Source organism: Stylophora pistillata, chromosome 13 (genome assembly GCF_964205215.1).
Source record: "Stylophora pistillata chromosome 13, jaStyPist1.2, whole genome shotgun sequence".
NCBI classification, from domain to species: domain Eukaryota; kingdom Metazoa; phylum Cnidaria; class Anthozoa; order Scleractinia; family Pocilloporidae; genus Stylophora; species Stylophora pistillata.
Genome location: NC_142531.1, coordinates 2,650,693 through 2,669,069, shown reverse-complemented (window position 1 = coordinate 2,669,069; position 18,377 = coordinate 2,650,693). Strand labels below are relative to the sequence as shown.

At 38.2% G+C, this 18,377-nt stretch overlaps 1 pseudogene across 1 annotated transcript; it reads right to left on the bottom strand.

Annotated features, from left to right (window-relative positions):
• Nucleotides 1–3,883: 3,883 nt before the first annotated feature.
• LOC111319297 (carbonic anhydrase 1-like) lies at nt 3,884–12,882 on the bottom strand (annotated as a pseudogene). The gene is made up of 8 exons (XR_015994683.1): nt 12,860–12,882; nt 7,978–8,070; nt 7,170–7,199; nt 6,502–6,812; nt 6,124–6,216; nt 5,415–5,478; nt 4,945–5,104; nt 3,884–4,368 (listed from the first exon to the last, which is right to left on the bottom strand). The product of XR_015994683.1 is annotated as a carbonic anhydrase 1-like (transcript).
• Between the last annotated feature and the right edge of the window lie 5,495 nt (nt 12,883–18,377).

The following is an 18,377-nucleotide window of genomic DNA, read 5'->3' as shown; positions in this document are numbered from 1 at the left end:
CTGATTTCCCCGGTGTAGCGTGTCATCCATTCAGCAGTAAAAGAAAAATAATGAATTCCTTCTGCCTAGCAAAGAACAATTTTAACATTTGAAAGGTTTTGCATGACTTATACGGCAAAGCAAACCGTAAAGATGGCTGGTGAACCAGGCATTCTCGTCTTTCTTTCGTAACAAATATTTGTCTCTTGGTTTGAATTTCGGTGGTGTTATTCTCAGCCAATTTTGAGCCCAAAAGCAGTTCTAAAAGTTACATCTTGCCAAACACTGCTCGGTAGAGAAAACAATCTGCATGCACGGTCACCCATAGTGAAAATATTATATTTAGATTAGAATAATAAAGCTACGAAGCAACCAACTCACCTTGATAGGAAAGGTTCTCATCCATCCTCTTCTCTTGAGGTTCTTTGCATCTTCATCTTTATTTCCCCCCCCTAAGTTTTGCTTCTTTCCATCCTTTCCTGAGCCCAATATCTTTCTGTTGTAAGAGGAAGGAGAGTCGGTTATATTGGAAATACGAATTTTAAAACTCACATAAATTACAATTATAACTCTTTATGGGTGAATGCATAATTTCAGGTGGAGGCAGGACAGATCAAGATGGTCAAAACGCTTTTTCTTATTTAATTGTTTCTGAACACCAAGTCGTCGAGAAATCGACATCCCTATAAGTCTTCGTTAATTTGCTTGGAAAGGTTATTAAAGAAATTCTCCATAATTTCTGAACAAGTTTTGACCGGATAATGATTACCACAGCAACACTATAGGCTCTTGGCACTCTTGAATTTTAGCTTCTATGTGCTTGTAACACAAAGTGAATCACATTACCCCAGGATACGGTACCGGTATCTACTTCCAATCTGCTTGTCAAGACATGTTAATGCAAACATTTTCAAACATCTTTGCAGTTAGATCCGAACCACGTTGCACTTCAGATGATAATTTGAACCACCTTAATTAATGGCGACAGCTTTGGAGCACCAAGGCTAACTTAAAACAAGGACTTAGCTTAAACACAAACGTTTTTTAAGCCAGGAATGACAAATGGAAAAAAATTTTCCTTGGTACATAGCATCCACCAGTTGGAATGGGACTACATTAAAAGAGGTTCTTTGCTTTTTAACTCCCCTCCCCTCCTCCCTTTGTAGCTACTGGCTCCAAAACAGATGTGCTAGACCTCCAATAAATGCATCGCAGAAAGATGTCCAGAGAAATATATCGTGTCAAATCTGTTTGTAACATTCGCTCCGACGAAGGGCTAACGTTCGAAACGTCAGCTTTTGTAATCGTTACCGAGGAACACGTGCGCCATAAGTACCAAGGACGAGTTTGGACGTCAGAGTGTTGTCGGTGGTTGATTGTGTTTTCACCCAAGAACAAAGTTTGGTTTTACCATCAGTCGCAATTTTCTACCTCGTGCAAATGTACACGTGTGGTGAAGTAATTGAATATTCATATTGAGCTGATCTGCGATTTATGAATATTAAAACATTTTGCCTTTCTAAAGACCAGTACCTTTCTCGGTTAAAAGGATGGAAAGAGAGAACAATCCGCGAATGAACTCGACCAAGCAAAGGATATAAAACATGAGGCATCTCAGTCCTATATACGTAATAAATATCTTCGAGATTTTCTTCTGTTTGCAAGAGTGTTGGCAGAAGTATTGAGCACTGAAGAGATAAATCAAGTATGGGAAGAAGGCACAAGGAATTATGGCTGAAAAATTGTGAAGGGATAATCACAATGACTTCCTTGTATTACTCGGGTCTAACACATGGCCCAATAACAAAATGATCGATTGAATGTTTCATTCTACGGACGACCTTTGCTTCAGTTCTCTTCCTCCCCCACCCCACCTTGATATTTTCACTCCCTCGCGATTAATGAAAGAACGATTTAAAGTGAGGAAAGGGGCGTAGACTCCATCAAAGAGGGGGATCTTGTCAAATATCTAAATAATTTTCTCTTTCCTTGTATTTAATTTTTTTTGTTCAATTAAATTGTGTTAGGTTATTAGTCAGTTTTTCAATTGACGCACAAAGAAGAGGAAATTCGCGAATGGAGTCATGTGACTGGTAGGGATAGTAACTTCATGGAGAGGAACGTTAAAGTTCAGGAAAGAATGAAACCAGGAAACAACTGCAAAGATTTCAGAAGTACTACTTGTTCGTAGCTCTGTGGTTATATATGTGGAAACTCACATGTTAACATAACCTTTCCTTGTACTAGCCCTTTGTTTCGAGAAAAATCATAGACTTCATACGACAGGAAATTCAAAATAAACAAAAGCAAACCTTCTAAATTTCAGCCAATCAGGAGCACGTCAACATCACGCGAGTGCCAAAGCCGTGTTTAGTACACTTTGTGTCTTCTCATTTGAGATGTGGACACAGTTTCTTTAACCAATCACAGATTAGACAATTCCGCATGACTTATGACACCCAGTAAATATATTTCTCTAATAGCTTAGATTTCAACTAGAACCTTAAGAGTTGTAGAGGAAATTGCTTGAAATTTTGTCGACAAAAATACTTGCTAATAAGTTTATCTTGCCCAATTATTTCGACAATTTTTTCAACTTAATTTACAATTAAAATAACTTAATGTCTAATGTTTGATAAATAATCCTATTCGACATAAGAACTCCTCTGTATTTTGAGCTTTCAGTAAACAAACTGACTTAGGCCTAAGAATACTAATTGAATACATACATCATATAAAAATGCGAATAACTGTTTTAGACATGATCTCTACTTTTTTCTGGTGCTCGTACATAGATTTATAATAATCGCTTAGAATAGTAACAGTCTTTCAATGTTTCCTGACGGTCGACTGAATCATAACTTCAAGTTCATAGTAAAGATATGCGTAAAAAAGTTACTGCCATTTCATGTTCATTGGTTGGCAAACCTTAAAAATCTATTTAAAAGGAGTTTTATGAAAAAGTAGCGAGAATTACAAACCAACTCATCATAATCATTTAAAATTCTTTAAGGAAACATAATTACGAGCAGTCTGTCTTTATTAGACCACCTCCCGGTTGGCTCAATTGATTAGAGCGCTGGACTGTTGTGGGGGTGGTCATTTAAAATAATAAAATCATCAATAATAATAATAAAATAAAAAGAATAATAATAATAATAATAACTGATAAAATAATCATTTATAATTCTTTAAGGAAACATAGTTACGAGCAGTCTGTCTTTATTAGACCGCCTCCCGGTTGGCTCAATTGATTAGAGCACTGGACTGTTGTGGGGGTGGTCGAGGTCGATGGTTGGAGCCCCGGCCGGACCAACACTCAAGGTCTTAAACTGACTGAGGAGAATGCGCTATCTTTCTATAATATGAAATGGATAGACATTCTAGTCTTCTCGGATAAGGAGGAATAAACCGTAGGTCCTGTCTCTTGCATCTATTAATTAGTTCATTTGGCTAGGCAGGGGATGTTAAAGAACCCACTCACGAGATTACTGTGATGTGGTCTGGCCTGTTTACTGGGAATTGTGGAGAGGGGGCATCTTCAAATAAGTTTCCTTCGATTGTTTGTAAACTGCTGATGCAGTCCGGCCAAAGTCTCCCGAAAAGTGCTGTGATGCGCATTTGATCATATACACATGTTAATTTGCGCAATATAAATATTAAATTATCATTGTTATTAGTAGTCCCTCGCAAATAAGCACGATGAAAAGTTAGCCTAAAAAATTAAACCAATTTCCGCTGAGCGCTTTTTCATTGGCTCAAGGGACTAAGCTAAGAAAGATAAACTGGTCATGATCTAGCTGTTAAGAATTGCTTCTAATGACTTCCTTTACTAAAGGAGGCCAACAAAAAGGTCTTACTAAATATTCATTTGCACGTAGAATAGTAAAAGAATGAACAAAGATATCGAGTAAAGTTTTAATATTACGAAAATAAACCTTTAAAACCATCCTATAAGGACTAAAACTTAAAATAAACTCAAGTTGTTCTTTGATTAAAATATCTATAAACTAACCTATGCAAACATTTGCAACGTTTTCTCCTATAATTCCGGTCATATCAAAGAGAATGTTTCTCGTCCCTTTTTAAAGTTGCAACTCCTTGGAGTTAAAAAAAACAATTAACTAAACGGCAAGTCTTAGTCAATTGGCGTCAGGTGTATGCGAAGGAGCCATCTTAATTAAGGAATAGAGCTCCGATTAACATCAACAGCAACAGGCTTGTGGTGATCTTAACACCAGCTGCTGAATCAGCAACCGTCGGAGTTTCTGTGCCAGGTGAAAAATCGAAGCTCGCATACACAGTGCGTGTGTTAAGAGCCTGGGTCGGGCGGTAGTTCAACCCAATGTAGTCAGTGTCGTTCATCATCAAGCTGCGTATGGCAGCAACCTGTAATGATATGAGAAGAATTTTTTTAACGTAATGCTGCCAAAATCTGCTAAATGTAGACGATAGTAACAACAGCGACAGCACATTTGCTGCTGAGATGCACTAGTTTGGGGTCAGCAGCTGTGTGCCATTGGGCAATCTCAATTAAGTGTGCAAAGTAATACAGGATTCCTACAGCAGTCTGATTGACTTTAAACACATTTCGCCCTGCCTTTACCAAACAGATTAAACCTTTCCTGATACCAAACTTAACCTGTGTAAAACCAAAACCAGATTCAAAGTCACTGACGTCTTGATCATCTACGTTTTCGCATCCTTTAACTCCCTCAGGAATTTTCTTCGTTTTCTCATTAGCTCCTTGTGTCACGTGCGTTTCTTCCCAATGAAAATATTGTGTTACCTTCGATTTTGGCTTACGGCAACCAAGGAAAAAGGCGTCAGATCACGTTCTTGAACACAAAATTGTGCTTAAACGCGAACACTCCTCCTAACTGATCCGCAAGACGAAAACAGATCGAAGAATCACTAGTTCCTTTCGTTATCATAGAAGCCGCACTTTACAATCGTAAGGCTCACCTGAGATGCAGATATCTTTACGGAATCGTGGAAGACTGTCCATGTGACAGACTCGAAACATCCTGGCGTTGTTAGGGAACCTTGGTACCTGTAGAACTTGCTCGTGTTGGATGGGAAAAGAGGAGAGAGAGAGGAAAAGGTGCAATGCGTGTAGTTGTGTCTGTAAAATGATAATTAAAAAAGATGAGAATTGAAAAAAAACTAGTTGGGTATGATAAAACAAGAGACCCTGCCGCCTTCTCCGAGAAATCGTTGGGCTTAAGGTTAGGGGTAAGAACGGAAGAGATTTCAATAGTTAAGGTATAGAGGAGAACCTCTCCCCTTCCACGGAAGTCGCCTTAAACTCCACGAAATTAGATATCTTTCTGAAGTTTTGATCGACTCTCTCTATGTGATCTTCGTTTCCAAAAGTAACAGACATGTGAAAAAGAAACCTAATCATGAGTGAGTAACAGAAGAGATAGACTTACTTCCGTTGACAACTTTTGAGGTATAATTGAGGAATTTGTCGTAAGCGGAATTTGGACTTCCCACCTGAAAGGGAACGATATCATAGAAGGTTACATCGTAAAAAAATCGGATATTGTCAGAATTGGTCGATTTATTCCTATAGAATAATTGTTAGGCTAACTCGAGAATTCATTTTCACTCTATTAGCTGTTGGACATCTAATTTTATGTCTCCATATCTAAATTGTTTACGAAGTGCACGCAATTGGTTCAGAGACATTAATTATGAAATCACGATTTCCTGAGTTATTGGTACTTTCACTTTGTTGATCTATCTTTTGGGCAACTGTTCCTTTTGGAAATTTATGCTGAATCTGTTCGAGATAAAATGCAGAGCAATTAAGGGAAATTGAAGAACATTTTTAGACTTGACGTGAATCTAAAGGGCACATATATCCATTAAAGGCGAATGTACATAGAATTTTGCGCTTGATACGAGAGAATTAAAATCCAGATTTAAGACCACGCGCACGCACAAAGGTTTAAGCCTCTCGGCCTTACTTTTGTTACAACCTCTAAACTCAGAACGTCCACATAATTTGGTGCGCGACTGCAATATTCCTTCACACTTCTCTAGATCTTTCCCGATTCTGCACTGTTGCGACACTGAAGATTTGCGCTTTATCTTTAGATCCTAAGCTTCAAAGCACATGACGTAGCACTCAAATACCTCAATGAAGACACCAAGGACAGCCAAACCATCAGGCTGCGCGGCGGCGTAGGTCAAGTTTGGGTATTTGACATTGTAGCTGACAAAATGGATCTGAGTGAAAGAAATGATCAGGATTGTTAGGTGTAATGTTGGTGATGGCGCCCATGACTTTCCCTTCGTTGGCATGCAATTATGATTGATCATAACTTTTCCCTCAATCAATGTCAAGATGAAAAGTTCGTCTAAGTGCTATGGCTGATTAATGGAATTCGGCTTCTTGAATGCAGGATCTATATGAAAGCCTTGAATGTGAGAGTTATCGAACAGTTTCTAACGTTAAGTATTTCATTCAGAAATGACACACGAGATTTTGCGAGAAATTTTCTCTGTACGCACCTCTGCGGCAAACTTTTCGCCATTCAGAGTGTGCTCTGAACCTTGTCCATTTTCGGGTCCCCAGTGAAGGTGAAATTGAGCGGTGGTGTAGTTTCCTACGAGGCCTCCACCACTGACGAAGAACTTTTTATCTGGTAGGTTCACCTGCAGTGCAGAGCCAGTGTTCTCTTGAGTGAACTTAGTCGAGAGTGTACTTCCGTAGTTTTGCCAGTTCCAGTCTGAGAACGACTTGTAGGTTGCATTAGTGAAGGATATGTCTATGGGAGATTGGCTTTTCCCGGAGGCGCAGTTACCCGTCCATCTCAACGGGCCTAAAATGGCAGAAAAAGTTTAAACATTTGACACAAGAAAAGTGTAATAAATACTACTAAAGGGAGTGGCTTAATAAGTACTAAGAGGCCCTTTTCTTTGTCAAAAAGGGACTAATGTTAAAGTACTAGTTATGAATGGCCAGTCATGTCTTCAAATAACAGTGGGGCGATGGGTTGAAATTCCCTTCATTGGTCGTGGAATACTCTCTACACAGCGTATCAAAAGCCCTGATGAGATATTTAAGGGGCATGAAAACTATAGGTGGGTGGGGGGGGGGGGGGGCTTCTACCTTTCCCAAAAGTGGTACCATCGAACTCGACATTTAAACTTCAAGAAAAGCGCTAGCAGCGACTTACCATCGGCACAATTACTGCAGTAGCTCCAGCCTGAAAAGGGGAAATAATACTTTTAACATATAGAAAACTTACATGAAGAACTGATAAGCTTATCTTTTTTTTTCTAAATTCTGTGTGTTGAGAATTGGACTCGTTTCAAATTATGAAATAAAATAAAAATTAAATCCTTAAAGGAAAAGATTAAATCCTCCCAGGAAAGTAACTTCGAATGCCTTTGTTCGACTTTTATAACAAACCCAGGGAACCAAAATTCTTACTTACCCTGTGGGGGAGGGGAGGGGGCGGGGGAGTAGTAGTTCATTTCTCTTGGGAGGGAACACTTCTATTCAAAGCACACACAGTTCTAAAGAATGCCCGAGGAAATCAGACTGTCTGATAGGTTACTTGCTACTATCTCTCATGATCTGTCTCGATAAACTTGGCCACAACAAATATACTTATTAATAAAGATTTAGAAATGCAAAGACTAGCAAAAACTAACGATAAAAAGCCGACGTTTCGGTGTCATCATGACGCCATTGTCAAGGAGAAATAAAAATAAAGTTTGTGGCAAGGTGTAACACTAAATTAGCACAAATATGTTACGAGCTAATTAAACAAATACTTTTGCGCGAATTGGATTGCTTTGCACGTTCAGAGTGGGTTTTAAGTCTCTGATGAAAAGCAAATATAATACTGCTAAGAAAACGAAGCGCCTATACAGAGGCAACAGCAGTGTAGTGTCATTTACCATTTTCAAACGTCTGCAGAAGGCATTACGAGGTATTTCGAACCTTTCGTTTTATGTTTAGAGAAATGAAATACTTACTGTCGGTTCCTAAGCCGATAGAAATTCCAGTAAGACCAATGAATGCTAACACCAGAAATTTGGCCATGGTTTGTTAATTTTGCTCTTTTTTTCCTGTGCAAGGAAACAACAGAAGAGTTAAATCTTTTATTTTGTACTTAATTCTTTATCTAAGGTAAGTTTCTTTTACAACTTAAAATACTGTTTTTAAAATAAAAAAAGGAGCCGTCTGGGATTATACCATGATTCGTTATACAATTTAGGCTCATCAATATTTGAGCGACTCTGTCATTCCTAGGATTAGATGCTGTTGTGAATAAAACCTCAAATGCGACTTAATTCTTTCCAACTTTAATTATTGCGACGGGTGTCAAAGTACCAACTGATGCTAACTTGTTGCACATTGATGAATATCAACGTAAGTTATTCTGGGCGGTTGAAACCGCTATTGTCGAAGATTTGAAAATTGCAGTGGTTTATTTCTATCTTATTTGTCGACTTCAAACAGATAATCTACCAAGTGCTTCCCCTTCTGCCGGACGAAGTACAGCAGGTTCTTTTAGAAACAGATAGCTCTGACATGATGTGATACACGCAGTTTTCTTTAAGAAATGCGTCACCACTTTGGATAAGGAACTAAGCTCCAGGGAAACTATACAAGTCTTTCAGCATAATTTAATCAGTTGGCGGTGAACACTTCAAATACTTTTAAAGCCTTTTTTCCTCGGTATAATAACACTAATCTTAGTTTCCACTCGTCAATCTTGAAAATTCACCAAGTGAAGCATAAAAAAATTATTGCGGTCGACACAACTTCGCGCTTCTCGTTAGAAAATATTATATATATAGGCTTAATTATTATTCTTTTCGTGTCTGCTTTTGTGCATGGATCAACAGCTCAAATCGATAAGTACAGTTTTCAGAGTGTTAGTCTGAGCAGCGAAGTTTTTTGATGTATTTTGAGGCGTTGGTCTCCCGCCATCGTTTTCTCAATAGCACCTGAAACTAGCAGCGACGCTGGCTACCCGCGCACCACTGCTTAAGAAGAAAGCCGATCGGCAAAAGAAACATCGACGATTTCACCACACAATATCGTCCAACTTGTCATGGAAATATTACGACAGCTAATAAAGCAACAGTGGGCAGATGGCGACCAGTGACGGCGCTTTAGAGACTTATTTCGGCCAGGAAGAACTCGATTTAACAAATCACTTTCGAAATTGAAAAACACGTCCAATTGCTCATGTCGATAAACAGCTAAGAAGCAAATAAAACACTTTCGTTTGACTGTATAACGGAAAAGTTAGCCGAATAGTGCTGAACAAAGATTTTTTCCAGAAGCGAAATTAAGTTAGCAGTGACAAGCTGTAATTTTAAGTATTCCAAGAATAGTTATCGCAGTTTTCATGAATTCCCACTCAGGCTGTGGCGAAATTCAAGCTTTAGAACATTTAGGATTGATTTAAGCGGAACGAAGGGAAAACGATACCTCTTACCACCCGATATCTTCGCAACCGCACTGGTTACTCAATACTACAAGTTATCTAAGGCGTATGGAGTTAATTTCTAATTACTGTTTGCTTATGTAGTTAATTTATGTGTACCGTTTGGCCAGATGCTCAGAGAGGGTCAATCAATAAGGGTGTTCTACTATCAAGCTTGGTAAAATCAACATTTAGCACCGAAAAAATTAGGACAGAAAAAAAGCTCACCTTGACAGTGCCGAATCTCTTCTGCTCAACGAATGAAAGAAAGATTGGTGGGGCGGCCGACTATATATCATGGCAGAAGACTCTTGAGCAATCGCAACAATCTGATTGGCTGCCCAATTAATCACGCATTGTTCTAGAGAATAATCTACCTATTTTGGTATGCAATATTGTGTAATCAACACGATACTAATATGCGTTGTTCAGGAACGTTTTGACGGCTTCCATGTCAACTACTGTTGAATGCTTAACTTCTCTTTTCAAAAAGTGTTAAGTCTGATTCTTTCTGTTTCCCAAAGGGCATATAAAGAGCAACAATTTTACAAATTTGCTTGCAGCCTTAATTAAAAAGCAGTTCTCGTGCAGAGTTTGTGTGACTTATAAGTTACACTTAAGTAACGGTGAAAAACTTTTGTAATCTATCGAAAATAATCCCAAGGTAGACGCCTCGGATTTTTTTATGCATAGCCAATGTTATTTTCGTTTTTTCTTCGTTATTAAGGTGAGGTTTTGTGAGCTCAAGTGGCGACTGTTGAATGAAACAGAATCAGGATTTTGAGATTTAGGAGGTGAACTATAAAAACATTGAGCGTCATACCTCCCTGGTTAGGAAATCAAAGTAGTTCCCCACTGTCAAGTATTTTGTTGACGTCTGTAGTAAACACATAGGTTGAAGCATTCTTATTGTTGCAATATTGCTTACATTATTTTCGTCATTGGACTTTGGAACCGAACTGATAATTTTTTAACATTACGGATGATGAGCTTTGCTGACAGAACTTTTCGAGTCAAAGAACTGAACGAGTTAGTATCTCGTTCTTAAAAAATTTCGACTAAAAGTGAAAATAACCTTTGATAAGATTCACACTTTCAAGCAATGAATGGCAAAATTCTCTAAAGGAAAGACTACCAGTCATTGCCGCTCTGGATCACTGGGCAACAATTTTCGGTGAGTCAACATCAGATGACCTCTTCAATCAATGCACTCCTGGCTAATATTTCTAATCACTGTTTTCTCCAACTGAACATGAACCGGTAGTGGTTACGTAACCATACAGTTTATGAGACTGTGACTTTATTTTGTCGATCTGTGTCTGATTGAAAATGTTCTTCCCCAAGATTTTAAAGTCATTCAAGCTTTGTTCACTGGACACAAAAGGCGAAATACAAATGGCGTCAAACCAATATCTAGTGTAGCTCCTGGAATTTACTGCTCTTGACGACATTACGTAATTTTGTCGCAAACTGAGCTTTTTTCCCACGTGCATCTCCCACGTGAATTCTGACTGCAAAAAAGTAACGTACAAATTGAATATTTTTGTAAATAATTAAGTTTGTTCATTAAAGATATTAGCCATTCATTTCACGTATGTTAAAAAGAAAGCGGAACATAGAGCCAATTAAAAAAATGACTAACTCCGGGAGCTCTTTTGTGAGAGTCAGAAATACAAATGGCCTCAAATTAATATCTAGTGTAGCTCCTGGAATTTACTGCACTTGAGGACAATACGTAATTTTTTCACAAACTAAGCTTTTTTCCCACGTGGATCTCCCACGTGAATTCTGGCGGCAAAAAAATAACGTACAAATATTCTCGAATCAGATCAGACCAATGGTAATATCAGAAAAACTGACCCTGAGTGTTGTCTTAAAATAGATAAGAGAACTCTGCTACTGTGCTGTAAAATTTAGAGCCCGCCCATTTGGCAACAGAGCGATAAACCATAGATCCATAGCTAGCGTACCAAATTTTAATGAATCAAGGCTCTTTCGAACCGGTTTAGACGTTCAATGAAGTAATTTTGTAGATCAATATTCCGACCTCCAAGATAAGTCGGCATAAGAAGTCAAATAGTTGATTAACGCTGAACTGGGGTTAGGAAATATAAATTCAGGGTTGAGTGGTCCATTGCTTTCGTGTGGGTAGGTGTGGGTGTGATTGTGCGTCGGTGCAAGGCTTTATGCGCCACTTGTCACAAATATGATAGGCGAAGGCCAGGGTTTGTAACTTTGGCTATATCATTTAAACCGTCAAGGCGGAAGAAAAGATCTAGCAACCAGCAAATAAAGAATCAACGACAAAAGAAGAAAACAGGAAAGCCTGTGCTAGATTAGGTCTTACTAATGACGGTGTCTTACTCGAGTCGTCTTTGAGTACCAGGTTTTCAAGGCTACGCCAGAGCTAAAAGCTTATCGTCTTTATGTCTGTAGCATGTGATTTAAAGTATTGCTATCCTATCTGGATAGATACTGGATCAATGCGGATAACCCACAACAAAATATTGAAGATGCCGATGAAAACACCATTGCTGTGGTCTGCTTACGATCAGAACTGCTACAACGTTTCCCAATTCCAAGAAAACGGGAAAAACACTAGAATATGTAAAAAATAAATTCCCACTAATAGTTTTAGGCTAGGTTTACACTAGAGGAGAGTTTTCCGGATTCGTAAATGTTTTTGGATTCATCAATTCGGATTCGTAGGCGTTTACACTGAAAGGATGTTCGGATTCCTGACCGTTTACACACGACGACAACTCCGGTTTTTTTTCTGATTTTCTCTCAACTAGGGACCTAAGATCTTCACAAAGTTCCATAGAGGTAGGGTGGGACATTCTAAAGTTTTCTCTCCACTCGCTAGCTACCGTGACATTTCACATCATATTGTCCCACCGGGCACTCGTTCGACCTGGTCTAACCCAAAATCGTCTCAGTCTTCGATCCTGCCATCTATGTTATCGGCGATTAAGTGTGGCTGACCTTAAACTTCCTTCAAATAATAATTTGCGTTTCCTCAGAAATACTGTGGTACACATGATAAAATTTATCGCCTGAACCTGCAACAAGATTAGGCAACCGGAGACCGCCAGCAATGTTAGCACCAGATCCTCTATTTTGGTTTCACCGCAAACTCAAAAGATTGCAGACGGAAATAATATCCGGATTCGAGAAAAAAAGCGGTTACACGACAAAACTTTCCGGATTCAAAAGTTATCGGATTCAAAGTTCCCACTTTAAATTCCGGATTCAAAATCTCCGGAGACACGACTAAACCGGGGAGTTTTTATTTCGGATTCGTCCACTTTCGTGTAAATGTCAACATCAATCCGGCACTAAAACGTTTCGGATTCATCATGAATCCGGAACAATTTCCTCTAGTGTATACCTTGTCTAAATCAAATTTGGAAACTCACGTTTGAATCAGAAGTTCTCAGGATGAATTCGTTGCACAGAGAGAAGCCACAACAGTGCTGAGCTGTAATAACTTTCCACCGAAGTTGATTCTGGATTTTGACTAACTAGATCTTGTTTTTTTTATACAGTCAGCACTATGTGGAGAATTTCCGGTAATCAGCTGTTGTCAATGGGATCACTTTGCTGTGTCAAATAGGTTTTCAATTGGCTGTTGTAATTGAGATGGCCAGTAAGAATACTGGAAAATATCACGTGGAAAAACAAGACCTACATAGCTTTGTCATTGAGACACTGCCATCTATCAAAATACTTGGCGTTGAACTTGATAGCATGCTATCTTTCAAGGATCACATTACTAAACAGCTTCAAATGGTATACGCTAAAAGTGGCGCACTTAGGAGAATCAGGCGTTTTGTCCCTGACAATGTTATGTTAAGGCTTTATAAAACTTTGATTCTCCCTCATTTTGAATACTGTTGCCCCCTCTTACTTGGATTGGGGAAAGTGCAAGCGAATCGGCTAGAAGGTGCCAACTATTATATTCTTAGATCACTGCTGGGTTATCTCAAGTCTACCCTTTATGATGAATTGCTGCGAATCTTGAATATGGAAACGTTAGACCAGAGAAGGAAACAACAATCCCTTATTCTGTGATATAAATGTTTGCATAACGACGGTCCCAAATACATCAGAGATTTTTTTAGTTTTAGGGAAACTATGTACAACCTGAGAGAAACCGGCATTAATTTGTGCGCACCTAAATTTAATTTAAATTTTATGAAAAAATCTTTCACTTATATGTGTGCGCAGCTGTGGAATGGATAACCTACAAGTGTAAAACTGGCCAATGATATCAACCTTTTTAAGAAGCTATTAAGAACATTGAAACTTTAGCTGCTTCTCTTTTTTTACTTGTATTTAAGTAACTCTCAATTTCATTGTACAAACTTAATTTTTAATTTTAATTTTAAATTATTTAAGCTATTGCTTCACCATTTTATACCTGTATTTAAGTGACTTTGAATTTTACTGTACAAACTTAAATTTTAATATTAATTGTTAGTTATTTTAGTTTCTAATCAATTAGGTTTTGACAGTATGTATTAGGTTTTTTTAGATTCTTAATCTTAGAGGCACGTACGTATTTTAAACGAGCTCTATGAGCTCCTTGACGCTACGTGGGTAAATAAAGTATTGATTGATTGATTGATTGAGGACCGTTAAATGAACAATGATACACAAACGCAAAAAAGCACTGAAAACAACAGTGGAAAGATCACGAATCCCTTTAGTTTTGATTGGTTAAAAGCATGGAGCCAGTTTTCTTAACCAATCGCATGGCGCGGTAAAGCAAAATCAATACAACGTCACAAGAAATTGTGACGTTGGATCATCACTGATCACGTGTATTCATTGATCTTTATACAGCATAAGTGTTTATTTTTCTAAACAAAGTAAAATACATAAAAAATCAATAAGTCGTGGACGGCTTACGAACTTTTCTTGGTATGTTAAGAAAAATTCTTCTATGAGAAGGGAATCTAAGATCTGTGTCAAAATGAAGAAGAGATCCCTAAGAAACCGATCTATGCGAAAACATTTTGCTGGCTGATCTGCCAAGATACGCAGTATACTGCCAATATGGTTCCTCTTTCCTTACTTGTACTCTAAACAGAAGACAATATAGATATCACGCTCGTATTACACCGGTGTCAGCCTTTCGTCACGATAATATAAGAATATCTTTTTGGAAATTCAAGCCGCGTGCTGATCGACTCTTCTAGAACTTGCTCTTTGGGTAGCCTAACCAAGATGTCTAATTCAAGATGTCTAATTCAAAGTAGCCAATATAAAAAAAAACAAGAGAAAACACTTCTTTGCTGAATGGATGTAAGGCCAAAAGAACCATTTTTGGGATTAAACATTGTCAAAATTTTGTTCCGTTTTGTATCTCTGCAGGGATTCTTGTTAAGATTGCACCCGAACACGCCAAGACCTCCAGGCGGATGGGTTCCTTTAGCAGCGTTTTACTTGCATATGGAAGCTTTTCGCCTCAGTTATCATCTTTTCTTTTGGAGAGACGGTGTGGGGGTGGGGGTGCAAGGTTTCTGTCTACACCTCAAGTAGACCAAGAAGGCTAAGAGCGACCTGGGAATGAAGCGTGTTAGTCTTTCTTCGCCTGGGGTTGTGTTTACGAATCAATTAAAACAGGATTTTGTTAGCATGCGAGATCTTTCGTAATTCCCTCGCTTTCTGGGATACTCTCTGACGTCTGTGTAAATGAACTTCATTCGTGACTTGCAAGAGGATTGTATGGTAGGTACTAATCAATGTGAAAGAAAGCTCAATTGATTCTGGTCGTCTAAATACCCTCGGGTTTATTTCATTCAATGTGTGTAAGGGTCATTGGTGTTTAATGACGGTTTGGTCACTCACAATAGCCCCTGGGCACTTGGTTTTTGTACCTTACGATGCTTTCCAAAGACTGCCCACTAAGGAGACTTCAGAAAGCGTATATTCTAATTTTGATCTTTGGTACACTAGTGCTACTTGGAATACCACAGTAGGTAAATATTATATTGTGACTCAGCGAGATGTTAGTAAGTGACCCTGTATTATTTATTTGTCAAACTGGAGTGGGTTCTTCCATATTCTGTAGTTGACATTTTTCTCGAGTTGCTCGGAGGTAAATAGCAAAGGATATTCGGAGTTTGACTACCTAATCAGAGCGCGCCCTCAACGCTATCCACTGTTTTGGTATATACTAATCCCAGTTATAGGCAAATCCTTTTTGTTTTTAATCATTGTGTTTCTGCTTTAGTTTCGTATTTTTTTTTTTTTTTTCAGATGTCGTTTGAGTTTCCTCAGAGATTCTTCGTTATGTGATTTCCTATTCAAAATGACCTGCAATGTTAAAGAAATGTTCACAAAACTGCCATGCGTACACCAGTTGAGTATTTTCATTCAAAGTTTTTACTTCCGATTTCCTTTCGATCTCTCGAAATGTACTGGGGTTAAAGACAAGCAAAGCCTAATAAATGTCTTCATTATGGTGAACTTTTAGATTAGATCTAAGACTTCCCGTTTCCTCATTTTTGATGCAAACTTTCGCAAATACAATGGCCGGTAACTGAATGGCACGTGAAATAACTCTTTTTCCCCATAAAGACGTGCAAACAAAACTCGTGGCATATCTGTGACGTATTCGTCTGTGGTTGGTTTGTTTTCACTTTCCATATTAATGAAAAATTGTTAGTTTTGTCAAACCGAACAGGTCGTGGTTGTGTTCCTGTGTGGGCAGTTTGTACCAGGATTGTGCATGAATTCAGTCCTAGTTAATCGATTAACTATAATTCAGTGGACTGAAACTCGAATATGTCGATAATGCTCTTCGAAAATTGTAAGTTTGATATTCGTACCCTTTCGATCTGAAGGAGTCGCAGACAAAGTTTCTGAACATGTGCGCTTTTAGTTCGGTTCGCTTCATGTTTCTTGCATCAGGAATTTGTTCTTAACTAAAAGCAAACGAAAGCTACTCTTTAGATGTACCTATTACTGGGTAAAGTGTTGAAAAAATTCACTCCTAGTCCGTTGATTTTGTTTAAAATTGAACCACCGATAAATATATAATAGCACATGTGGAATTCACGTAAAGCGCAGTAACGTTCGTGAAATATTGTAGTTGCTCTTTTAAACGCGCGGAAAAATCGAGGCAGGAACATTTCACACACAAGTTTATTATAAAAACAAAACTCGAGCCGCTATTGGAAAAAGAGTTTTTACATCTAAAAAAAATCTACTACACTACAAACTCGCCATATCCATCTTACCACACCTAAATAACGATGGTTTATTTCAAGGACAACGCGCTGAGTATTGTTTTGCATATTCAGTTCTAGATACAGCAAGACAGAGGAGATGATGATGAAGACAGAGGAACAAACAATACAAGGAAAGGACAAACTGGAATCGAACAATCTAGAAGATGCTCCGCAAAGATAAGAATTTTAAAGATATTATTATACTTTTGTGGTAGAAATAGTGGCTGCCAAAATTTCTAAACTTAATGAGAGTACACTGCTTTCACATCGGCTTAAAGGAATTTAAGGACGAACTGTGAAAGAAAATTATAACCTGGTAGACATTCTGCAGAAAGTTCAACCAGAAGGTTGAAGTGAATTGTTTAAGGTGGCACAGAAGGGCACAAAATATTTTGCAAAAAATGATCCGAATGTTGAAACGAGCATTGATCGTTCTTTTGTAGGAAAAAGCGGACATGCTAAACGATTCAAAGATTTTTATGGCACCGTTTTGCCATAAAAGAGAGTTGTTGTTGTTCCAGTTTTCGACAAGATTGTTATATTCTGAGGATGTAGGTTTTCTAAACAGACAATTTGTCTATTTTCTTTTTCAAAACATCGGTCAGTGCCACCTTAAAAAATCACACGTTAATCTATATTAGCCTCTTTTGCAATGGACAAGAGAACACTGGCAACCGAAAAAGCACGTAGGAAAAAATATGCGCAAAAGTTTCGTTCTACTTACGGAAGGAACTGCTTTGTTCAGTTACCTACAACTTGCTTAGAAACGATAACGCTTTGGTCGCGCTAAGAAAAATTGTTATCCTCCTGTCACTGACAATGACATAATGCCGACATTCAGTTCATCGAAGATGAAAAAAAGATGACGAACTTTCTTTTTCGAATATGTTTGCAAAGACAGCCACAGAAGACAATTGAAAAGACGAAAGATCCTATTACACTTCACATGGGGTTACAAACGATAAGTCTAACGAGACGGGAGCAACTAGTTTGCAACTTGCTATGCAATTCATCCAACAAAAAAATTACTTTGAGCGTGATTTGATCAGAGATCGAGTGATTCGACTGCCCTGCCTCCCTCAAAGGAGAGGTCTCCAGGGACCTCGATATGAGACCGACTGACTGACACAGCGAACTACATTGAATAGTTATATCAACAATCACACTGCTGAACATAATCGACTTACACACCACACTACTGACTGACTGACTATTATAAACTTTGTTAGACAGCTGTGGCTATTTTCAGTGACTTAAGAACCCAGAAGAGACTTAAGTTGGCAAATGTCATCAAAATCAACCACCTACTGAAGAACATATTCTTGGAATTTTGTATGCACTGCAAAACATGTCAAAAAGAACGACCCAGATAGAAAAACGCCGCTGATCCCGCCACACATTGACATCACGCATTAATTGACTCATTACTCATTTCCACGGACCATGCTTAATACAATAACTGCTCTGTGTAACTTCTGCGCTCAAATCTATGTGATTAACAATTGGTTAAAAAAAAACACTTTGGTTCGCTTTTGAAAAATCGTTACCGAAAACGCATTTACCTTCGTTCTCTTGTCCTTTTGCAAATGATTTAATACATACAAATTTAAATGTCTGGTTCAGAGAACTTTCCATGTAAATAGTTACAATAAACCAAAAACTTTAAGTTTTTTAAATTCAGTTCTCTTGAATTCGT